Here is a 19,588-nt window from a genome sequence, read left to right as displayed (position 1 = left end):
GGGTAAAACACGGGTATAATACAGGGTGGAGAGAGAGAGAACCGGCAGGGTAAGGGATATAACAGATATAACCGGGGGAAATAGGGTTAAAATACGGGGGAAACAGGGGTATAATACAGGGGGGAGAGAGAGAGAACCGGCAGGGTAAGGGATATAACAGATATAACCGGGGGAAATAGGGTTAAAATAGGGGGGGAACAGGGGTATAATACAGGGGGGGGGGGGGAGAGAGAGAACCGGCAGGGTAAGGGATATAACAGATATAACTGGGGGGAAACAGGGGTATAATACAGGGGGGGGGGAGAGAGAACCGGCAGGGTAAGGGATAAGAGATATAACCGGGGTAAAACAGGGGGAAACAGGGGTATAATAGGGTAAAACGGGTATAATAGGGATATAATACAGGGGGGAGAGAGAACCGGCAGGGTAAGGGATAAGAGATATAACAGGGTAAAACAGGGTTTAAAACAGGGTATAATACAGGGGGGAGAGAGAGAACCAGCAGGGTAAGGGATATAACAGATATAACCGGGGGAAATAGGGGTAAAACGGGGAAAACAGGGGTATAATACAGGGGGGAGAGAGAGAACCGGCAGGGTAAGGGATAAGAGATATAACAGGGTAAAACAGGGTATAATAGGGTTAAAACAGGGGGAAAACAGGGTAAAACAGGGGGAAAGAGGGGTTATAACAGGGTAAAATAGGGTAAAACAGGGGTATAATACAGGGGGGAGAGAGAGAACTGGCAGGGTAAGGGATAAGAGATATAACCGGGGTAAAACAGGGTAAAATAGGGGGGAAACAGGGGTATAATACAGGGGGGGGGGAGAGAACCGGCAGGGTAAGGGATATAACAGATATAACAGGGTAAAACAGGGGTGAAAGAGGGGTATAACAGGGGTATAATACAGGGGAGGAGAGAGAACCGGCAGGGTAAGGGTTATAACAGATATAACCGGGTAAAACAGGGTTAAAATAGGGGGGAAACAGGGGTATAATACAGGGGGGAGAGAGAGAACCGGCAGGGTAAGGGAGAAGACAGATATAACCGGGGGAAATAGGGTTAAAATAGGGGGGAAACAGGGGTATAATACAGGGGTGGAGAGAGAGAACCGGCAGGGTAAGGGATTTAACAGATATAACCGGGGGAAATAGGGTTAAAATAGGGGGGAAACAGGGGTATAATACAGGGGGGGGAGAGAGAGAACCGGCAGGGTAAGGGATATAACAGATATAACCGGGGGAAATAGGGTTAAAATAGGGGGGAAACAGGGGTATAATACAGGGGGGGAGAGAGAGAACCGGCAGGGTAAGGGATTTAACAGATATAACCGGGGGAAATAGGGTTAAAATAGGGGGGAAACAGGGGTATAGTACAGGGGGGAGAGAACCGGCAGGGTAAGGGTTATAACAGATATAACCGGGGGAAATAGGGTTAAAATAGGGGGGGAACAGGGGTATAATACAGGGGTGGAGAGAGAGAACCGGCAGGGTAAGGGATATAACAGATATAACCGGGGAAGGTAAATAGGGTTAAATAGGGGGGAACAGGGGTATAATACAGGGGGGGGAGAGAGAGAACCGGCAGGGTAAGGGATATAACAGATATAACCGGGGGGAAACAGGGGGGGAGAGAGAGAACCGGCAGGGTAAGGGATATAACAGATATAACCAGGGGAAATAGGGTTAAAATAGGGGGGAAACAGGGGTATAATACAGGGGGGGGAGAGAGAGAGTACCGGCAGGGTCAGGGATATAACAGATATAACCGGGGGAAATACGGTTAAAATAGGGGGGAAACGGGTATAATACAGGGGGGAGAGAGAGAACCGGCAGGGCAAGGGTTATAACAGATATAACCGGGGGAAATAGGGTTAAAATAGGGGGGAAACAGGGGTATAATACAGGGGGGGGAGAGAGAACCGGCAGGGTAAGGGTTATAACAGATATAACCGGGGGAAATAGGGTTAAAATAGGGGGGAAACAGGGGTATAATACAGGGGGGGGGGGGGGGAGAGAGAACCGGCAGGGTAAGGGATAAGAGATATAACCGGGGTAAAACAGGGTGAAACAGGGTATAATAGGGTAAAACAGGGGTATAATAGGGTAAAACAGGGGTATAATAGGGATATAATACAGGGGGGAGAGAGAACCGGCAGGGTAAGGGATAAGAGATATAACAGGGTAAAACAGGGTTAAAACAGGGTATAACAGGGGTATAATACAGGGGGGAGAGAGAGAACCAGCAGGGTAAGGGATATAACAGATATAACCGGGGGAAATAGGGTTAAAACAGGGGTAAAACAGGGGTATAATACAGGGGGGAGAGAGAGAACCGGCAGGGTAAGGGATAAGAGATATAACCGGGGTAAAACGGGGGAATAGGGTTAAAATAGGGGGGAAACGGGTATAATACAGGGGGGGGGGGGAGAGAACCGGCAGGGTAAGGGATATAACAGATATAACAGGGTAAAACAGGGGGAAACAGGGGTATAATACAGGGGGGGGAGAGAGAACCGGCAGGGTAAGGGATATAACAGATATAACCAGGGGAAAAAGGGTTAAAATTGGGGGGAAACAGGGGTATAATACAGGGGGGGGGGGAGAGAGAACCGGCAGGGTAAGGGTTATAACAGATATAACCGGGGGAAATAGGGTTAAAATAGGGGGGATACAGGGGGGGGGAGAGAGAACCGGCAGGGTAAGGGTTATAACAGATATAACCGGGGGAAATAGGGTTAAAATAGGGGGGAAACAGGGGTATAATACAGGGGGGGGGAGAGAGACAGAACCGGCAGGGTCAGGGATATAACATAAATAACCGGGGGAAATAGGGTTAAAATAGGGGGGAAACAGGGGTATAATACGGGGGGGGAGAGAGAGAACCGGCCAGGTAAGGGATATAACAGATATAACCGGGTGAAATAGGGTTAAAATAGGGGGGGAAACAGGGGTATAATACAGGGGGGAGAGAGAGAACCGGCAGGGTAAGGGATATAACAGATATAACCGGGGGAAATAGGTTTAAAATAGGGGGGAAACGGGTATAATACAGGGGGGAGAGAGAGAACCGGCAGGGTAAGGGATATAACAGATATAACCGGGGGAAATAGGGTTAAAATAGGGGGGAAACAGGGGTATAATACAGGGGGGAGAGAGAGAACCGGCAGGGTAAGGGATATAACAGATATAACCGGGGGAAATAGGGTTAAAATAGGGGGGAAACAGGGGGGGGAGAGAGAGAACCGGCAGGGTAAGGGATAAACGGGGTAAAACGGGGAAATAGGTGGTAAAACAGGGTATAACACGGGGGAGAGAGAACCGGCAGGGTAAGGGATAAGGGGGGGTAAAACAGGGGGAAACACAGGGGAGAGAGAGAGAACCGGCAGGGTAAGGGATAAGGGGGGGTAAAACAGGGGGAAAACACAGGGGGGAGCGAGAGAGAACCGGCAGGGTATGGGATAACCGTGGAAATAGGGGGATAACCGGGGTAAAACAGGGGTATAATACAGGGGGGAGAGAGAGAACCGGCAGGGTAAGGGTTATAATAGGGGTAAAACAGGGGGAAAATGGGGTTAAAACAGGGGGGAGAGAGAGAACCGGCAGGGTAAGGGTTATAACAGATATAACAGGGTTAAAACAGGGTAAAACGGGGTAAAACAGGGGGGAAACACGGGGGAGAGAGAGAACCGGCAGGGTAAGGGATAACCGGGGTAAAACAGGGGGAAATAGGGGGTAAAACAGGGTATAACACAGGGGGGAGAGAGAACCGGCAGGGTAAGGGATAAGGGGGGGTAAACAGGGGTATAACAGGGGGGAGAGAGTGAACCGGCAGGGTAAGGGATAACAGATATAACAGGGTTAAAACAGGGTAAACTGGGGTAAAACAGGGGGGAAAAGAGGGGTATAACAGGGGGGAGAGAGAGAGAACCGGCAGGGTAAGGGTTATAACAGATATAACAGGGTTAAAACAGGGTAAACCGGGGTAAAACAGGGGGGAAACACGGGGGAGGGGGAGAACCGGCAGGGTAAGGGATAAGGGGGGGGTAAAACGGGGAAATAGGGGGTAAAACAGGGTATAACACAGGGGGGAGAGAGAACCGGCAGGGTAAGGGATAAGGGGGGGTAAACAGGGGTGTAACAGGGGGGAGAGAGTGAACCGGCAGGGTAAGGGATAAGGGGGGGGTAAACAGGGGTAAAACAGGGGTATAACAGGGGGGGAGAGAGAGAACCGGCAGGGTAAGGGATAAGGGGGGGGTAAACAGGGGTGTAACAGGGGGGAGAGAGTGAACCGGCAGGGTAAGGGATAAGGGGGGGGTAAACAGGGGTAAAACAGGGGTATAACAGGGGGGGAGAGAGAGAACCGGCAGGGTAAGGGATAAGGGGGGGGTAAATAGGGGTAAAACAGGGGGGAGAGAGAGAACCGGCAGGGTAAGGGATAAGGGGGGGTAAACAGGGGTAAAACAGGGGGGAGCGAGAGAACCGGCAGGGTAAGGGATAGGGGATATAACGGGGAAATAGGGGTAAAACAGGGGTATAATACAGGGGGGAGAGAGAGAACCGGCAGGGTAAGGGATATAACAGGGGCAAACAGGGGGTAAACAGGGGTAAAACAGGGTAAAACAGGGTTAAATCAGGGTATAACAGGGGTATAACACAGGGGGGAGAGAGAACCGGCAGGGTAAGGGATAAGAGATAAAACGGGGGAAAGAGGGGGGGAAACAGGGGGAAACAGGGTAAACCGGGGTATAACAGGAGTATAACACAGGGGGGGGGGGAGAGAGAACCGGCAGTGTAAGGGATAAGGGGGGTAAACAGGGGGAAAGAGGGTTAAAACAGGGTATAACAGGAGTATAACACAGGGGGGAGAGAGAGAACTGGCAGGGTAAGGGATAAGGGTTATAACAGGGGGAAATAGGGTTAAAACAGGGGGGGAAAGAGGGGTATAACAGGGGTATAACACAGGGGGGAGAGAGAGAACCGGCAGGGTAAGGGATAAGGGGGGGTAAAACAAGGTAAACAGGGGTAAAACAGGGTATAACAGGGTTAAAACAGGGGGAAAGGGGGGTATAACCAGGGTATAACAGGGGTATAATACAGGGGGAAAGAGGGGTAAAACAGGGGGGAGAGAGAACCGGCAGGGTAAGGGATAAGAGATATAACGGGGAAATAGGGGGATAACAGGGGGAGAGAGAGAACCGGCAGGGTAAGGGATAAGAGATAAAACGGGTATAACAGGGGGAAATAAGGTTAAAACAGGGGGAAAGAGGGGTATAACGGGGGGGGGAACACAGGGGGGAGAGAGAGAACCGGCAGGGTAAGGGATAAGAGATATAACGGGTAAAACAGGGGGATAACAGGGGGGGAACACGGGGGAGAGAGAACCGGCAGGGTAAGGGATATAACAGACATAACAGGGTTAAAACAGGGGTATAATACAGGGGAGAGAGAGAACCGGCAGGGTAAGGGAAAAGGGTTATAACGGGGGAAACAGGGGGGAAATAGGGGGAAAACAGGGTATAACGGGGGAGAGAGAGAACCGGCAGGGTAGGGGATAAGAGGGGTAAAACGGGGGGTAAACAGGGGTATAACAAGGGGGGAACACGGGGGGGGGGAGAGAGAACCGGCAGGGAAAGGGGTAAAACCGGGGGGGGGGGAGGCGTGAGACACGGGGGGGGTAAAACTGGGGGTAAAACAGAGGCGGAACCGGGGGTGGGGGGGAAGAGAGAGAACTGGCAGGGTAAAGGATAGGGGTACAACAGGGGGTAAGAGGGGTAAAACAGGGAACCGGGGACCGGCAGGGTAAGGGAGAGGGGTGTAACGGGGTAAAATGGGGGGGGGGGGGAAGAGAGAGAAAGAGAGAACCGGCAGGGTAAGGGGGAACGGGAGTGGGGGACTGGCAGGGTAAGGGGGAACGGAGGGGGGGAGACTGGCAGGGTAAGGGGGAACGGGGATGGGGGACTGGCAGGGTAAGGGGGAACGGGGATGGGGGACTGGCAGGGTAAGGGGGAACGGGGATGGGGGACTGGCAGGGTAAGGGGGAACGGGGGTGGGGGGACTGGCAGGGTAAGGGGGAACGGGGGTGGGGGACTGGCAGGGTAAGGGGGAACGGGGGGGACTGGCAGGGTAAGGGGGAACGGGGGTGGGGGACTGGCAGGGTAAGGGGGAACGGGGGTGGGGGACTGGCAGGGTAAGGGGGAACGGGGGGGACTGGCAGGGTAAGGGGGAACGGGGGTGGGGGACTGGCAGGGTAAGGGGGAACGGGGGTGGGGGACTGGCAGGGTAAGGGGGAACCGGGGGGGGGACTGGCAGGGTAAGGGGGAACGGGGGGGGGGGGACTGGCAGGGTAAGGGGGAACGGGGGGGGACTGGCAGGGTAAGGGTGAACGGGGGGGGGGACTGGCAGGGTAAGGGGGAACGGGGGGGGGACTGGCAGGGTAAGGAGGATGCGGGAAAGCTGGGGGGGGGGGTAAGGGGGATAGGTGGAGGTAAGGGAGACGGGGGGGGGGGGGAGGTGGGACCGGGACCAGGGGGGAGGGGGAAAGGGACATGGGGTTGGGGAGGTGGGACCGGGACCAGGGGGGTGGGGGAGAGGGGGGTGGGGGTGGGGGACGTCCTCAAATACTGACCCTGTATTCTAAAATACAGACCCACTCTCCTCAAATACTGACCCTGTATTCTAAAATACTGACCCACCCTCCTCAAATACTGACCCTGTATTCTAAAATACAGACCCACTCTCCTCAAATACTGACCCTGTATTCTAAAATACAGACCCACCCTCCTCAAATACTGACCCTGTATTCTAAAATACAGACCCACTCTCCTCAAATACTGACCCTGTATTCTAAAATACAGACCCACTCTCCTCAAATACTGACCCTGTATTCTAAAATACAGACCCAAATCCTCAAATACTGACCCTGTATTCTAAAATACAGACCCACCCTCCTCAAATACTGACCCTGTATTCTAAAATACAGACCCACCCTCCTCAAATACTGACCCTGTATTCTAAAATACAGACCCAAATCCTCAAATACTGACCCTGTATTCTAAAATACAGACCCACCCTCCTCAAATACTGACCCTGTATTCTAAAATACAGACCCAAATCCTGAAATGCTGACCCTGTATTCTAAAATACAGACCGACCCTCCTCAAATACAGACCCTGTATTCTAAAATACAGACCCACCCTCCTCAAATACTGACCCTGTATTCTAAAATACTGACCCACCCTCCTCAAATACTGACCCTGTATTCTAAAATACAGACCCACTCTCCTCAAATACTGACCCTGTATTCTAAAATACAGACCCACTCTCCTCAAATACTGACCCTGTATTCTAAAATACAGACCCACTCTCCTCAAATACTGACCCTGTATTCTAAAATACAGACCCACTCTCCTCAAATACTGACCCTGTATTCTAAAATACAGACCCAAATCCTCAAATACTGACCCTGTATTCTAAAATACAGACCCACCCTCCTCAAATACTGACCCTGTATTCTAAAATACAGACCCACCCTCCTCAAATACTGACCCTGTATTCTAAAATACAGACCCAAATCCTCAAATACTGACCCTGTATTCTAAAATACAGACCCACCCTCCTCAAATACTGACCCTGTATTCTAAAATACAGACCCAAATCCTCAAATGCTGACCCTGTATTCTAAAATACAGACCGACCCTCCTCAAATACAGACCCTGTATTCTAAAATACAGACCCACCCTCCTCAAATACTGACCCTGTATTCTAAAATACTGACCCACCCTCCTCAAATACTGACCCTGTATTCTAAAATACAGACCCACTCTCCTCAAATACTGACCCTGTATTCTAAAATACAGACCCACTCTCCTCAAATACTGACCCTGTATTCTAAAATACAGACCCACTCTCCTCAAATACTGACCCTGTATTCTAAAATACAGACCCACTCTCCTCAAATACTGACCCTGTATTCTAAAATACAGACCCAAATCCTCAAATACTGACCCTGTATTCTAAAATACAGACCCACCCTCCTCAAATACTGACCCTGTATTCTAAAATACAGACCCACCCTCCTCAAATACTGACCCTGTATTCTAAAATACAGACCCAAATCCTCAAATACTGACCCTGTATTCTAAAATACAGACCCACCCTCCTCAAATACTGACCCTGTATTCTAAAATACAGACCCAAATCCTCAAATGCTGACCCTGTATTCTAAAATACAGACCGACCCTCCTCAAATACAGACCCTGTATTCTAAAATACAGACCCACCCTCCTCAAATACTGACCCTGTATTCTAAAATACAGACCCACTCTCCTCAAATACTGACCCTGTATTCTAAAATACAGACCCAAATCCTCAAATACTGACCCTGTATTCTAAAATACAGACCCACCCTCCTCAAATACTGACCCTGTATTCTCAAATACAGACCCACCCTCCTCAAATACTGACCCTGTATTCTAAAATACAGACCCACCCTCCTCAAATCCTGACCCTGTATTCTAAAATACAGACCCACTCTCCTCAAATACTGATCCTGTATTCTAAAATACAGGCCCACTCTCCTCAAATACTGATCCTGTATTCTAAAATACAGACCCACCCTCCTCAAATACTGACCCTGTATTCTAAAATACAGACCCACCCTCCTCAAATCCTGACCCTGTATTCTAAAATACAGGCCCACTCTCCTCAAATCCTGACCCTGTATTCTAAAATACAGACCCACTCTCCTCAAATACTGACCCTGTATTCTAAAATACAGACCCACTCTCCTCAAATACTCACCCTGTATTCTAAAATACAGACCCACTCTCCTCAAATACTGACCCTGTATTCTAAAGTACAGACCCAAATCCTCAAATACTGACCCTGTATTCTAAAATACAGACCCACCCTCCTCAAATACAGACCCTGTATTCTAAAATACAGACCCACCCTCCTCAAATACTGACCCTGTATTCTAAAATACTGACCCACTCTCCTCAAATACTGACCCTGTATTCTAAAATACAGACCCAAATCCTCAAATACTGACCCTGTATTCTAAAATACAGACCCACCCTCCTCAAATACTGACCCTGTATTCTAAAATACAGACCCACCCTCCTCAAATCCTGACCCTGTATTCTAAAATACAGACCCAAATCCTCAAATACTGACCCACTCTCCTCAAATACTGACCCACTCTTCTAAAATACTGACCCTGTATTCTAAAATACAGGCCCACCCTCCTCAAATACTGACCCTGTATTCTAAAATACAGACCCACCCTCCTCAAATACAGACCCACCCTCCTCAAATACAGACCCACTCTCCTCAAATACTGACCCACTCTCCTCAAATACTGACCCACTCTCCTCAAATACTGACCCACTCTCCTCAAATACTGACCCACCCTCCTCAAATACTGACCCACCCTCCTCAAATACTGACCCTGTATTCTAAAATGCAGGCCCACCCTCCTCAAATACTGACCCTGTATTCTAAAATACAGACCCACCCTCCTCAAATACTGACCCTGTATTCTAAAATACAGACCCAAATCCTCAAATACTGACCCTGTATTCTAAAATACAGACCCAAATCCTCAAATACTGACCCTGTATTCTCAAATACAGACCCACCCTCCTCAAATACTGACCCTGTATTCTCAAATACAGACCCACCCTCCTCAAATACTGACCCTGTATTCTAAAATACAGACCCAAATCCTCAAATACTGACCCTGTATTCTAAAATACAGACCCAAATCCTCAAATACTGACCCTGTATTCTAAAATACAGACCCACCCTCCTCAAATACTGACCCTGTATTCTAAAATACAGACCCACTCTCCTCAAATACTGACCCTGTATTCTAAAATACAGACCCAAATCCTCAAATACAGACCCTGTATTCTAAAATACAGGCCCACCCTCCTCAAATACTGACCCTGTATTCTAAAATACAGACCCACCCTCCTCAAATACTGACCCTGTATTCTAAAATACAGACCCACCCTCCTCAAATCCTGACCCTGTATTCTAAAATACAGACCCACTCTCCTCAAATACTGACCCACTCTCCTCAAATACTGACCCACTCTCCTCAAATACTGACCCTGTATTCTAAAATACTGACCCTGTATTCTAAAATACAGGCCCACCCTCCTCAAATACTGATCCTGTATTCTAAAATACAGACCCACCCTCCTCAAATACTGACCCTGTATTCTCAAATACTGACCCACTCTCCTCAAATACTGACCCACTCTCCTCAAATACTGACCCACTCTCCTCAAATACTGACCCACTCTCCTCAAATACTGACCCACTCTCCTCAAATACTGACCCACTCTCCTCAAATACTGACCCACTCTCCTCAAATACTGACCCACTCTCCTCAAATACTGACCCACTCTCCTCAAATACTGACCCACTCTCCTCAAATACTGACCCACTCTCCTCAAATACTGACCCAGTATTCTAAAATGCAGGCCCACCCTCCTCAAATACTGACCCTGTATTCTAAAATACAGACCCACCCTCCTCAAATACTGACCCTGTATTCTAAAATACAGCACCCACCCTCCTCAAATCCTGACCCTGTATTCTAAAATACAGACCCACTCTCCTCAAATACTGACCCTGTATTCTAAAATACAGACCCACCCTCCTCAAATCCTGACCCTGTATTCTAAAATACAGACCCACCCTCCTCAAATCCTGACCCTGTATTCTAAAATACAGACCCACTCTCCTCAAATACTGACCCTGTATTCTAAATAATGACCCTGTATTCTAAAATACAGACTCCCTCTCCTCGAATACTGATCCAGATCCTGAAATCTTGCAGCAGTATTAGAATCATAGCATCCCTACAGTGTGGAAACAGGCCCTTTGGCCCAACAAATCCACACTGACCCTCCAAAGCCGAACGCACCCATACCAATTCCCCTAGCTTATTTTCCTATATTTACCCTGCCCAGTGCAACAAACGTGCATATTCCTGGGCACTACGGGTAATTTAGCACGGTCAATCCCCACCCTAACCCGCACATCCCTGGGCACTGTGGGTAATTTAGCACGGTCACTCCCCACCCTAACCCACACATCCCTGGGCACTGTGGGTAATTTAGCACGGTCAATCCCCCACCCTAACCCACACATCCCTGGGCACTATGGGTAATTTAGCACGGCCAATCCCCACCCTAACTCCCACATCCCTGGGCACTATGGGTAATTTAGCACAGTCAATCCCCACCCTAACCCGCACATCCCTGGGCACTATGGGTAATTTAGCACAGTCAATCCCCACCCTAACCCGCACATCCCTGGGCACTATGGGTAATTTAGCACGGTCAATCCCCACCCTAACCCGCACATCCCTGGGCACTATGGGTAATTTAGCACGGCCAATCCCCACCGTAACCTGCACATCGTTTGGACTGTGGGAGGAAACCGGAGCACCCGGAGGGAACCCTCTCAGACACTGGGTGGGGGCGAACGTGCGAACTCCCCACACGGACAGTCACCCCCGAGGCTGGCATTGAACCCGAGGCTGTGGGGGCAGCAGTGCTAACCACTCGGTCACCCTGCTGCCCCAGTCTCTTAACAGGACATTGTAACTAGAATAACAGATGGTTTCTAATGGGAAGTTTGGTCATGGGTGTCCTTGTGAGGGAAGAAAGATCCAGGCGTTTGTGGAGCGTTGCAATCTGCATAATGAGGGAATATGAAACGGACAGGGCCTGCAAAAATAACTCCAGCCACAAACACCAGCAGGAAAAATGTTGAAAGTACAGAATTAAATGCTCTTTGAATGCAGACGTTGTACATAGCAAGATGCAGTAATAATTAGGATAGTCTCACATTAAAGAACCCCACCCCTCAAAGACTGATCCAGTGTCCTCAATTAAAGACCCGAAACCTCAAATACTGACCTCATGTCTTTAACTAAAGACCCAAGTCCTCAAAAACCGATGTTACTCTCCAATAAAGACCCAACTCCTCAAGTACGCAATATTGCAAAAGTGGACTAACCAATGTCCCATACATCTGCAACACGACCCTCCCAACTCCCTGTACTCCACACTCTGACCGATAAAGGAATGCATACCAAACACCACCTTCACTCTCCTATCGACCTGCGACTCCACTTTCAAGGAGCTATGAACCTGCACTCCAAGGTCTCTTTGTTCAGCAACACTCCCTAGGACCTTACCATTCAGTGTATAAGTCCTGGTAAGATTTGCTTTCCCAAAATGCAGCACCTCGCATTTATCTGAATTAAACTCCATCTGCCACTTCTCAGCCCATTGGCCCATCTGGGTCCAGATCCTGTTGTAATCTGAGGTAACCCTCTTCTCTGTCCACTCCACCCCAATTTTGGGGTCATCTGCAAACTTACTCCGAATCATTTATGTAAATGACGAAAAGTAGTGGACCCAGCACCGATCCTTGTGGCACTCCACTGGTCACAGGCCTCCAGTCTGAAAAACAACCCTCCACCACCACCCTCTGTCAGGCTGGTCTCCCTCGTATCGGAGAGATGTGAACCTTGAAAGGGTTCAGAAAAGATTTACAAGGATGTTGCCAGGGTTGGAGGATTTGAGCTACAGGGAGAGGCAGAACAGGCTGGGGCTGTTTTCCCTGGAGTGTCGAAGGCTGAGGGGTGCCCTGGGGTGGGGGAGTCCAGAACTAGAGGGGCATAGGTTTAGGGTGAGAGGAGAAAGATATAAAAGAGACCTAAGGGGCAACATTTTCACCCAGAGGGTGGTACGTGTATGGAATGAGCTGCCAGAGGACGTGGTGGAGGCTGGTACAATTGCAACGTTTAAGAGGCATTTGGATGGGGGATAGGAATAGGAAGGGTTTGGAGGGATATGGGCCGGGTACTGGGACTAGATTGGGTTGGGATATCTGGGCTAGCAGGGACGGGTTGGACCGAAGGGTCTGTTTCCGCGCTGTACATCTCTACGTCTCGACTGGTCCAATATCCACAAATAAAGACCCGAATCATCCAATGTCCTGACGTCATGCTGCAGTGTTCGAAAATTAACACCCGTAAATCTTTTTTAAAAAAACCCAATACTTCAAAGCAGACACCCAGATGTGCTGATCCACTGCTCTCAAATCCAGCGGGAACATAGAACATAGAACAATACAGCACAGAACAGGCCCTTCAGCCCACGATGTTGTGCCGAACTTCTATCCTAGATTAAGCACCCATCCATGTACCCATCCAAATGCCGCTTAAAGGTCGCCAATGATTCTGACTCTACCACTCCCACGGGCAGCGCATTCCATGCCCCCACCACTCTCTGGGTAAAGAACCTACCCCTGACATCTCCCCTATACCTTCCACCCTTCACCTTAAATTTATGTCCCCTTGTAACACTCTGTTGTACCCGGGGGAGAAGTTTCTGACTGTCTACTCTATCTATTTCCCTGATCATCTTATAAACCTCTATCAAGTCACCCCTCATCCTTCACCGTTCCAATGAGAAAAGGCCGAGAACTCTCAACCTATCCTCGTACGACCTATTCTCTATTCCAGGCAACATCCTGGTCAATCTCCTCTGCACCCTCTCCAAAGCTTCCACATTTTTCCTAAAGTGAGGCGACCAGAACTGCACACAGTACTCCAACTGTGGCCTAACCAAAGTCCTGTACAGCTGCAACTTCACTTCACGACTCTTGAATTCAATCCCTCTGCTAATGAACAATAATACTCCATAGGCCTTCTTACAAACTCTATCCACCTGAGTGGCAACTTTCAAAGATCTATGTACATAGACCCCAAGATCCCTCTGTTCCTCCACCTGACTAAGAACCCTACCATTAACCCTGTATTCCGCATTCTTATTTGTTCTTCCAAAATGGACAACCTCACACTTGGCAGGGTTCCACGTTGTCTGCCAGACAGTCCCAGGCATTGTCGCCTGGAATGTAAACCCCCGACGTTCGTAAATATTTTCAATAAGCGACCAGTATCCTCAAAGACCTGAACTGTATCCCCGACATTTGCAAATGCCATCAGAGCCCCGCTATCCCCAGCCGTTCACAAATGTCTCAAATGTAGACTTCAAATTCTTCCGAGGGTCCTTCCCAATCCTCGGACAAAGGCCCAGTCTCCCCAAGTCACGACTCTGTTCCGCGAAACGTACCCGAGATGTTTGCGCATCTCAAATAAGGACCGGGCGTCCCGGACCGTAGCTCAGAAGTTAATAGCTGTGCCCGAAAAAGTCCCCCAAAAAAATCGCCAAGACCAAATATCCCAGAATGTGCCCCAAACCTTTTGCAGAAGTCTCGAGTAAAGTCTTAAATGTCCTGGAACGAAGGTGAGGTGTTGGAAATGAAGGTGCAAATGTCCGTCACCAGTCGACAATGTGTTCTGGGGGGGGGGGGGCCAAACCTACCTCCCACGTCAACTGTCGACAGAAGGGTCCGCGGACAAAGACCCGAGGGCTCTCCGCACCCAATCCCACGTTCCCTGGAATTTTGCGCAGCTGTCGGTAGCGAGGCAGGAACTGGAGAACGCGGGCGTGTACTCCGGTGACTCTCGGGTCTCCTGACGTACACGCATCCCCCCCCCTCTGTCTCCCCTACCTCACTCGTGTCCTCACCCTCTTCCCTCCCGGCAGAGCGGGACAAGGAGAACCGACACAAGAAGAAGAGTCGGAGTCGCTCGCGGAGCCGAGACCGGAAGCGACGCAGCCGGAGCAGGGACCGGGGCAACAGGGAGCGGAGGAGCACGTCTCGGGATCGTAGGCGTCGCAGGTACGCTCTGTCGGCCGCCGGGTGGGAGGGGGAGGGGGGTTACTGAGGGGTAGGGTGGGGGAGCTGGATTAACATCAGTAGGGATACAGTCAGGAACACAGGGCACTGGGGGGAGGGGGGTTAGTGAGGGACAGTGTGGGGGAGGGGGATTAACATCAGTAGGGATACAGTCAGTAACACAGGGCCCTGGGGGGGAGAGGGGTTAGTGAGGGACAGTGTGGGGGAGGGGGATTAACATCAGTAGGGATACAGTCAGTAACACAGGGCCCTGGGGAGGGAGAGGGGTTACTGAGGGACAGTGTGGGGGAGGGGGATTAACATCAGTAGGGATACAGTCAGGAACACAGGGCACTGGGGGGGAGGGGGGTTACTGAGGGACAGTGTGGGGGAGGGGGATTAACATCAGTAGGGATACAGTCAGTAACACAGGGCCCTGGGTGGGAGAGGGGTTACTGAGGGACAGTGTGGGGGAGGGGGATTAACATCAGTAGGGATACAGTCAGTAACACAGGGCCCTGGGGGGGGGAGAGGGGTTACTGAGGGACAGTGTGAGGGAGGGGGATTAACATCAGTAGGGATACAGTCAGTAACACAGGGCCCTGGGGAGGGAGAGGGGTTACTGAGGGACAGTGTGGGGGAGGGGGATTAACATCAGTAGGGATACAGTCAGGAACACAGGGCACTGGGGGGGAGGGGGGTTACTGAGGGACAGTGTGGGGGAGGGGGATTAACATCAGTAGGGATACAGTCAGTAACACAGGGCCCTGGGGAGGGGGGGGGAGAGGGGTTACTGAGGGACAGTGTGGGGGAGCTGGATTAACATCAGTAGGGATACAGTCAGTAACACAGGGCCCTGGGGGGGGGAGAGGGGTTACTGAGGGACAGGGTGGGGAAGGGGGATTAACATCAGTAGGGATACAGTCAGTAACACAGGGCCCTGGGGGGGGGAGTTACTGTGGGACAGTGTGGGGGAGGGGGATTAACATCAGTAGGGATACAGTCAGTAACACAGGGCACTGGGGGGGAGAGGGGTTACTGAGGGACAGGGTGGGGAAGGGGGATTAACATCAGTAGGGATACAGTCAGTAACACAGGGCACTGGGGGGGAGAGGGGTTACTGAGGGACAGGGTGGGGGAGCACTGACTGAGACGTGTCCCTTCTCTCTCTCCCCAGCCGGTCCCCACGTCGCATTGCGAAGAAGAAGCCCTATAAGTACTGGGATGTCCCCCCTCCTGGCTTTGAGCACATCACCCCCATGCAGTACAAGGCGATGCAAGGTGAGATACATTGTGCCCCTCGCCCTTTCCACTCCCCAAACACCGTCTTACACACAGTGTGAGGAGGCCATTCAGCCCCTCCTCCCTCCCTCCAGCCCGTTACACACAGGGACAGGAGGCCATTCAGCCCCTCCACCCTCCTCCAGCCCGTTACACACAGGGACAGGAGGCCATTCAGCCCCTCCTCCCTCCCTCCAGTCCGTTGCACACAGGGACAGGAGGCCATTCAGCCCCTCCTCCCTCCCCCAGCCCGTTACACACAGGGACAGGAGGCCATTCAGCCCCTCCTCCCTCCTCCAGCCCGTTACACACAGGGACAGGAGGCCATTCAGCCCCTCCCTCCCTCCAGCCCGTTACACACAGTGTGAGGAGGCCATTCAGCCCCTCCTCCCTCCCTCCAGCCCGTTACACACAGGGACAGGAGGCCATTCAGCCCCTCCACCCTCCTCCAGCCCGTTACACACAGGGACAGGAGGCCATTCAGCCCCTCCTCCCTCCCTCCAGTCCGTTGCACACAGGGACAGGAGGCCATTCAGCCCCTCCTCCCTCCCCCAGCCCGTTGCACACAGGGCCAGGAGGCCATTCAGCCCCTCATCCCTCCCTCCAGCCCGTTACACACAGGGCCAGGAGGCCATTCAGCCCCTCCTCCCCCCTCCAGCCCGTTACACACAGGGACAGGAGGCCATTCAGCCCCTCCTCCAGCCTGTTACACACAGTGAGAGGAGGCCATTCAGCCCCTCCCCTCCCCTTCTCTGGCCTATTCCCCCAGACCGTTCGGTGCCCGTTGTGCAGCTGGTTTTCCATCTGTCTAATCTTGTTTTTTTTTGTCGTTGTTGTTGTTCGCTGTCGTCTCTCCTCGTTCCTTTCTCCTTGGGATTTCCTTTTTCTAAAGCGGCAGGTCAGATTCCAGCCACTGCACTCCTGCCCACAGTGACCCCTGACGGCCTGGCGGTTACTCCTACCCAAGTCCCCGTGGTCGGCAGCCAGATGACCAGGCAGGCGCGTCGGCTCTACGTCGGAAACATTCCCTTTGGCGTGACTGAGGTAACTGCACCAGGTCCCCGGCCGAGGAGGGTGGGGGGGTCCTGGTAGCGCGGAGTTTGGCACAGACACGCCCGCCCTGTACAAAAACGCTGGCGCGTGGAGATTTACCCGGTCTGGAGGGAAGGTCTCGTGAGGAAAGGCTGAGAGACTCATTATAGAGAAGACGGCTAAGGGGGAGGACTCGATCAGGTAGACCGTGAAAGACGTCTCCCTGGGAAGGAGGCACAATGACAAGTTGAGGGGGGGGGGGGGGTGATAGATTCAAGACCGACGTCCGAGGCAGGTTCCTGACGCAGAGCGTGGTGAGGCGGTGGAATGCCCTCCCTGCTAACCCAGTCAGCTCAGCCACATTCGGGAGATTTAACCGATCCTTGGGTAAAGGACGTGGACGGTTTTGGGGAGAGTGTGGGGGTGGGGAGAAACGAGCTGAGAATAGCTCACAAATCGGCGCAACGTCGAGGGCCGTGAACAGAGCGCGAGAAGGGCCGGGACCCGCAGCTTCCAGAAGCGAAATTGCCCGCGGCTCGCTTCAGAATCCACGAGGAGCAAATTATTTATCCAACTCGGCGACAGTCAGCAAATCAACTCTCCTCATCACCAACCGTTTCAATCCCACATAAACCGTGATTCCACTGGTATCCCGTTCCAACGAATACAAGAGAGTAAAACTCTCTCTACACGGTCACCCCCTCTTTCCCCCGCCCCATCAATCACTCCCAGGGACAGGGGGTTAGATACAGAGTAAAGCTCCCTCTATACCGTCCCCCACTCCCAGGGACAGGGGGTTAGTTACACCGTCCCCCACTCCAAGGGACAGGGGGGTTAGATACACCGTCCCCCAGGGACAGGGGGTTAGATACACCGTCCCCCCACTCCCAGGGACGGGGGTGTTAGATACACCGTCCCCCAGGGACAGGGGGTTAGATACACCGTCCCCCCACTCCCAGGGACAGGGGGGTTAGTTACACCGTCCCCCACTCCCAGGGACAGGGGGGTTAGTTACACCGTCCCCCACTCCAAGGGACAGGGGGGTTAGATACACCGTCCCCCCACTCCCAGGGACGGGGGGGTTAGATACACCGTCCCCCCACTCCCAGGGACAGGGGGGTTAGATACACCGTCCCCCCACTCCCAGGGACGGGGGGGTTAGATACACCGTCCCCCCACTCCCAGGGACAGGGGGGTTAGATACACCGTCCCCCAGGGACAGGGGGGTTAGATACACCGTCCCCCCACTCCCAGGGACAGGGGGGGTTAGATACACCGTCCCCCCACTCCCAGGGACAGGGGGTTAGATACACCGTCCCCCCACTCCCAGGGACAGGGGGGTTAGATACACCGTCCCCCCACTCCCAGGGACAGGGGGGGTTAGATACACCGTCCCCCAGGGACAGGGGGGTTAGATACACCGTCCCCCCACTCCCAGGGACAGGGGGGTTAGATACACCGTCCCCCCACTCCCAGGGACAGGGGGGTTAGATACACCGTCCCCGCACTCCCAGGGACAGGGGGGGTTAGATACACCGTCCCCCCACTCCCAGGGACAGGGGGGTTAGATACACCGTCCCCCAGGGACAGGGGGGTTAGATACACCGTCCCCCCACTCCCCAGGGACAGGGGGGGTTAGATACACCGTCCCCCCCACTCCCAGGGACAGGGGGGTTAGATACACCGTCCCCCAGGGACAGGGGGGTTAGATACACCGTCCCCCAGGGACAGGGGGGTTAGATACACCGTCCCCCAGGGACGGGGGGGTTAGATACACCGTCCCCCACTCCCAGGGACAGGGGGGTTAGATACACCGTCCCCCCACTCCCAGGGACAGGGGGGTTAGATACACCGTCCCCGCACTCCCAGGGACAGGGGGGGTTAGATACACCGTCCCCCCACTCCCAGGGACAGGGGGGTTAGATACACCGTCCCCCAGGGACAGGGGGGTTAGATACACCGTCCCCCCACTCCCCAGGGACAGGGGGGGTTAGATACACCGTCCCCCCACTCCCAGGGACAGGGGGGTTAGATACACCGTCCCCCAGGGACAGGGGGTTAGATACACCGTCCCCCAGGGACAGGGGGGTTAGATACACCGTCCCCCAGGGACGGGGGGGTTAGATACACCGTCCCCCACTCCCAGGGACAGGGGGGTTAGATACACCGTCCCCCCACTCCCAGGGACAGGGGGTTAGATACACCGTCCCCCCACTCCCAGGGACAGGGGGTTAGGTACACCGTCCCCCCACTCCCAGGGACAGGGGGGTTAGATACACCGTCCCCCAGGGACAGGGGGGTTAGATACACCGTCCCCCCACTCCCCAGGGACAGGGGGGGTTAGATACACCGTCCCCCCACTCCCAGGGACAGGGGGGTTAGATACACCGTCCCCCCACTCCCCAGGGACAGGGGGGGTTAGATACACCGTCCCCCCACTCCCAGGGACAGGGGGGTTAGATACACCGTCCCCCCACTCCCAGGGACAGGGGGGTTAGAT

The 19,588-nt window shown here is 52.6% G+C and overlaps 1 long non-coding RNA gene across 1 annotated transcript; it reads left to right on the top strand.

Annotated features, from left to right (window-relative positions):
* The first annotated feature begins 14,613 nt into the window (after nucleotides 1-14,613).
* LOC140475654 (uncharacterized) lies at nucleotides 14,614-17,133 on the top strand. The gene is made up of 3 exons (XR_011960147.1): nucleotides 14,614-14,778; nucleotides 15,953-16,056; nucleotides 16,955-17,133. It is a non-coding gene; the product is annotated as an uncharacterized lncRNA (long non-coding RNA).
* Nucleotides 17,134-19,588: the final 2,455 nt, after the last annotated feature.

This window comes from Chiloscyllium punctatum, unplaced genomic scaffold (assembly GCF_047496795.1).
Source record: "Chiloscyllium punctatum isolate Juve2018m unplaced genomic scaffold, sChiPun1.3 scaffold_1948, whole genome shotgun sequence".
Taxonomy (NCBI): Eukaryota; Metazoa; Chordata; class Chondrichthyes; order Orectolobiformes; family Hemiscylliidae; genus Chiloscyllium; species Chiloscyllium punctatum.
This window is presented reverse-complemented; position numbering and strand designations above follow the sequence as displayed.